General features: G+C 60.0%; 1 long non-coding RNA gene across 1 annotated transcript; it reads left to right on the forward strand.

Annotated features, from left to right (window-relative positions):
- Positions 1-3,082: 3,082 nt before the first annotated feature.
- Positions 3,083-5,741, forward strand: LOC132526731 (uncharacterized). The gene is made up of 2 exons (XR_009542676.1): positions 3,083-3,170; positions 4,922-5,741. It is a non-coding gene; the product is annotated as an uncharacterized LOC132526731 (long non-coding RNA).
- The last annotated feature ends 259 nt before the right edge of the window (positions 5,742-6,000 follow it).

A 6,000-nucleotide genomic window follows, 5' to 3' on the forward strand; every position in this document is an offset into this window, starting at 1 on the left:
GTAGTAATGTCTCTTTCATTTCTGATTCTAGTCATTTGAATTTCCTGTCATTTTGTCTTGGTCAATCGAGCTGAAAGTCTACTAATTTTCTTGATACTTTTCAAAGCACCAGCTTTAGATTGTCTCTGTTGTTTTTCTAATTATATATGTTCTGTGTGTATCCTGTCCTTTAGTTCCTCTATTCCTTCTTTACTGCTTTCGTCTGCATTAAGTGAAGGTGGAATTTAAATTTCTTTAATGATACTTTCCCTGTATCTTTTTGAGGTATTTCCAACAGCTTCAGATGTACACTAACTTAATTCCAGTGAGATATAGGAACATGAGTCCTACATCATACTCCCTTTCCTCCTTGACCCAACACCATGTTACTACAGTTATTACTTTATATAATTTCGTATCTGCCTCCCCCCCACCGTCTATCCCCCTCCATGGAGGCCCAGGTCCTTCCACAGACGGACACAGGCTCAGGTGTGGGGCTCGTGTGGACCATCACCAAACGTGGATTACGCACCTGTCAGTAAGAGCAGCTCAACACCCATATATTTATTCACGCCTTATATACTTGGCAACACTACCTGCATTTCCTGTATCAATAAGGCTTCACTAATTCCTCTTTTTAGACGAAGGCTTGAATAGAAATTCTCTGATTCTCTTCCCTTGTCTTTTTCGTCGGCTTTGGAGACCTCGGCTGAGGGTATGGGTGCGATGGGATGCAGGTGGGGTTGGGGCCACGGCCTGGACTCTCCTTGCCACTGCCCGCAAGTTGCTTTCCAATATTGTGAGTAAAAGGAGGGGCCCTGCCAGGGGAGGTTGGCTGATTCACCCCATGGAAATATTGGCGCCCTGGGCTGGGGGGCAGGGTGGGCCCAGTTTCCAGGAAGGGCTTGGGCAGGAAGCCAGGCAGGAAGGGGCTGGGAGTTTCTGGAAGGGCAGTCTGGAGAGGCCAGGCCGGGCAGCCCTGGGCCTCACCACACAGTGCAGCTGGCTTCTTTCAGAGATGGGGAATCCTTGGCACTTCCTGGCACATGCCAGGGATGAGGGAGGGAGGGAAGGAGGTTCTGGGCCCGAGGACAGGACGGGGATGGTGGGCCGCTCCTCAGCAGGCCTCCAGCAGGTGTGGCCGTGGACAGAGCGGAGAAGGTGGGAGGGCTCACGGGGCAGTGACTGGGGGCACCTGGCCCTCGCTCTGAGCCTTCTCCCGCCCCCCTGCAAGTTATCCTGTCCAAGGAGCTGCACTTCCAGCCAGGAGGGACCTGACATAGGAAGGGATGGAGAGGGGGCCACAGGGGCTTTGCTTGGTCAGGGGCAGGGGTCAGGTTGGAAAAATCCACTGACGGGTGGGCAGGTCCTGCTCCCCGAGGGCCCCGTCTCCACTCTGTGCCCCGTGACACTTAGGCCCGGTGGTGCCTCCTGCCTATGTTAGTTAGATAAGATATAGGAGAGAAATCCAGAGTGAGGGAGGTGCGAACAATATAGAGGTTGTTTCTCTCTCAGGACTAGCCTGGGCAGAAGCCTTCCGGGGCTGACAGGGCGGCACCATGTGTCAGAGACCTGGTTCTCTCTGCCTGCGGCTCCCCGGCCCCGCGAGGTCGCTGCCCAGCCCCCGTTCAGAAGGGGGACAGGAGACAGCCCAGAAGCTGCCCACGGCCATGCCCACCCGAAGGGATATAGGCTGTAACATCCCTCAGAGGGTGGTCCCCTGCTTCGCTGCAGCTCTTACCACCCGGAAATAGCAGAGCAGCTGTGGGGCGGCTGGCAGCGTCTGCCACGCACCCCCAACACGCGAGCCCACACACAAGGCAACTTCTCCCTCCAAACAAGACCCCTGCCAAACACTGAGGGGTCGTCATGACAGGAAGGCAAACGGTCCAGCTCCCCTGCAGCCCCAGTATGGCCTATGGCCTCTTGTCCCCCGGCCCGGGTCCCTGCACCCCAGCCTGAGCACGAGGACCTGACTTTGGCCTCCGCCATCTGTCTCCTCTGGGCCCCTGAGGTTCAGCCCTGAGTCCGCTCACCCACTGGGCCAACAGTCAGTGAAAACCTCCGAGCCCCGGCCTGCAGTCGGGGTCCTGCCCCTCCGGACCCTGTGCTCCAGGCTGGTCCTCTGCGCACACAGCAACCGGTTCAGGGTAGAGAGGCCAGTCCAGCCAGTCCACTCAGGCGGCTCCAGGACTCAGGCAGGCAGCACAGGCCAGGGACGCGAACCCATGAGAATGCGGGCCCGGGGTGGGGGATGACAGGGTGGGCCATGCGTCACACCACGGAAAACTGCACCGAGAGGACCCAACGGAGAAGGAAAGGGGCCCACGAGTCGCAGAAGGCCTGTCTCCTCTGGTGTCTGAGCCCCAGGGAGCAAGGGCTGCCCTGGCGGGAATGTTCGCGGAGGCTGGTGTGCTGCCGCCTGCGCTCCAAGCGGGCGGCTGTCCAGACAGGGCACCGAGGACGCCCGGGCCTGATGGGTGAGAGGACGGCGCGAGGGCAAAGCCGCGGTGGGCGGGCTGCCGGCTTGAATGCCGCCCTCGTCACACCACCTCCAGACCGAGGTCCACCTGCCAGAGCCGCCGGGGCCGTGGGGGGTGAGGGGGGCCGTGGCTCTTGTAACTGACAACCGAGCTGGGAACTGAAGGATGCGGACACAGCCACGGGAGGGTGTGACGGAAGGACAGTCCAGGGAGCGCACAGAGGCGGGAAGGCCGGGATGGAGCAAGCAGGGGGAGGGGGAGGCGACGGGTCCCAGGGGAGGGCTGGAGGGGGCGTGGAAACTCTCACAACCAGAACCCGTGATTAACCAGACGCAGCCTCCACCTGCCACGTTCGCTAACAAGGCTCTTGCCATTAATTTGACAAATGAGCGAATAATGTGTTAAAATTCAGGCCTTCTAAATTCTGGTTCCCCACGAGGGCAGGAACCAAACACACCTGGCACCGGGGGCCAGACAAATAGCCGGGGAGGAGACCAGACTCAAAGACAGGAACGGCTGGTTGCCAAACGCCAGACCGAGGGGCCAAAACGGGGCCTCTCGGACAATAGGGAGGGGAGGGCACGGAGGGGGGTGAGGGAGAGAACTTCCAGAGGGTTCCAGGTCAGATTCTAGATGAAGCAGGACTTTTCTGTGGCAAGTGACAGCGACCCAACCTGAACTGGCTTAATTAAAATGGGCACCACTGACGTAAGTACCTGGAAAACCCAGAGGTGCGTTAGGCCCAGGTAAGAGGGCTCCAGACACCATCACTGTTGCCCCGCTCGGCTTCTTCCCACCTGTCAGCTTAGTTCACCTCCTCCGATGACTTTACTCTCCTCCCGGTAGAGATGGCTGCAGCAGCTCCAGCCCTTACTTCAGGAAACGGGAATGTCTCTGGTCGACTTTGGGTCATGCCCATCTCTGAGCCCCTTGCTGTGGGTGTGGGGAGCAGGAAAGGCCCCTGTGGCTGGGGCGGGGGCTGAGGTCAGCGGGGAGGGCCGGGGAGGGCGGGGGAGGGAAGGCCCTCCCCCTGAACAACACGGGAGCCTCCGAGGGTTTGGAGCATAGAGGAGACGTTGGTTTGAACAGGATCCTGCCACCTGAGGCTGCCTGCCAGGTGGAGAAGAGGCTGTGGTTGGGACAAAGGGGGCCGAGGAGGGAGGTGGGGGCCCAGGGAGGGCCGAGACTGGGTGGCGGCAGGGGTCCGGCGAGGGGGCTGCATCTGGGGAAGGTGAACCGGCAGGACCTACAGATGAACTGGATGAGGGGGAGGGAAAGAGATAATCACATGCAGCTGAGAAAAGTGGGGCACGAGCTCGTAAGAAACTTGCTGTGGGCTGTGAGTCACCACGGCGGGCTGTGTGCAGTCACGGCACCTGTCTGGCATGGCGGCACCCACAGAAGGGGCTTCCTGGTTCTAGTTAGCAGGTGGTGGCGTGCCTGTCTGCAAGAGGCCAGGTCCCGCTGGCTGGCCCACCGAGGACGGCCCGCTGGCCCACAGGCTACTGCGAACTGCCCCCTCGCCCGTGGCCAGGAGTCCAGGGCGGGGCCGGGCCCACAGCCGGGGGTGAGCGGGGGGTGCTTCTCTCTGGAGAGAAACATGAGGGACAGAAAGCAGAGGCTAGTGTGTTTTTCAGGAAGGAAATCTTCGCCGCTCTAACAGTCTGGGAGTCTCGGCTGGGCCCAGCAGTCCGGCCCAGCCAGGAAGCACCCCTCCCCCACCTTCGGGTCAGAGGCAAACAGTTTTGAGGCCAGGAAGGGAAGAGGTGAGGTGAGCATCAAAGCAGCTGTGGAATCCGGGGGCCGGTCGGCCGAGGAAGGGGGTCCTCGCCATCTTACATGCTGATGGTGACTTCCAAGCCCCCAAACTGGGAACAGGCCCGCTGGGGTGGGAATGGGGCGGGGGCCGGAATTCCTGCAGGACGCTTTGTTCTCAGACGGCAGCCCTGCTACGGCCGTGAGGCCTGTGCCGTGTCCGGGTGGCCGGCCAGAGCAAGGCCCAGGAAGCCCTCAGCCGGCCACGGGCTGGGCACTGCCCCACGATGCCCGCCCACCCACCATCAGGCACCCTCCACCCCACCGGCGCCACCGCCCCTCCTGGGACCCCCTCCCGGCAACCCCTCCCTGGAGCCGCCTGGAAACTGGGCCCCGTCCAGCTGGACAGGCTGTGTAATTCCAGCTGGTGGGATCTGCTGAGGCCACCCCTGTTTCCTGCAGCCATGCCCACTGCCTAAAACGGAGACCACATGTCCTGCTTCCCCTGTCCTCGCTAGGTCCCCCACCCCGGCCATAACCACCACCCCCTTCCTCCCCCCGCCCCCGCCCTGCCATGGTAACCTCCTGGGCGCCGTGCTGGAGACCTGCCCTGGGTGGCTCACAGTGGAAACTCGGCAGACCTGCCCTGGTCTCCAGCGCACTGTGCAACATCAGGAAAGCAACTTAACCTCTCTGTGCTCCAGCTTCCTCTGCTTTACGGGAGGCCCCGGGCTCCATGAGGGGACAAACATTCAACCTCAGGGAACTGCTTCACAGTTACGCAATCAGAAAAGTCCAGAGGAAAATGCCGACTTCAGCACCGCGTTCTGATGTTACTTGGATTTGTCGGAATGTTTTTAAACAAACACGCACGGCACTTTGCTCTGGGCGCTGCTCTCCACACTTCGCCTGTACGGAGGCGCCAGCAGTGGCCACACCTCACCGTTTCACAGAGGAGGAGACCGAAGCGTGGACAGGTGGACAGGCTGCCCGGAGGTGGAAGGCTGCAGAACTGGGATTCAACCCTGGCATCTGGCTCCAGGGTCTGGCTCATAAACACTGCTCTGCATGCCGGGTCCCGAGGACCGCACACACCCTAGGCTGACCTGCCCCTGCCCGCGTCAAGGGCTAAGGTCCCCACTTCAAGAAGTCGTTCTCCAGAATTGTGTAAGGGGGAGGCGTGTGTGCGTGTGTGTACGCCTGTGAGTGTGTGTTTGAGGATGTGTAGGTGTGTGTGTGTTGTCTGAGTGTATGTGAATGTGCACGAGTGTGCGTTGAGTGTGAGTTGTAACCGTGCGTAAATGTGAAAGTGAGCGTGTGTGAGTGAACTGTGAATGCATTGTGTGTTCGTGTGTGTGTGTTTGAGAGGACGTGTGGGTGGGTGTGAGCGTGTAGAGGAGGTTGGGTGTGTGTGTGCGTGTGTGGCAGCCTAAAGACTCCTGAGAAGAGCTGGCAAAGAAAGGGGGGGGGCGGGAGTGAGACTTTGAGATGCGCCTGAAAAAATTAAAGAGCGATTAGTCAAAACTGAATTGTTTTTCTAAACTCCTAATGCAAACAACATGTGGGGCAGCGCCCAGATGGTGCCCGGGAGCCCCTGACAGGGTCCTCAGGAAACAGGTGCTCTTGGAATGTTTCCTGCCGCCGGCTTGTGGCAGGCGAGCGAGGTGGCCGTGATCTTCATTACCGTCAGGCGGGCCCAGCTGCAGCCCCGTCCAGCTGGGTGGAAGCCGCAGGCAGCGGTCACGACAGCGCAGGCCTCAGCTGGGCCGGACCTCGCAGCCTG

The sequence above is a fragment of the Lagenorhynchus albirostris genome, chromosome 10, assembly GCF_949774975.1.
Source record: "Lagenorhynchus albirostris chromosome 10, mLagAlb1.1, whole genome shotgun sequence".
Classification (NCBI taxonomy): Eukaryota; Metazoa; Chordata; class Mammalia; order Artiodactyla; family Delphinidae; genus Lagenorhynchus; species Lagenorhynchus albirostris.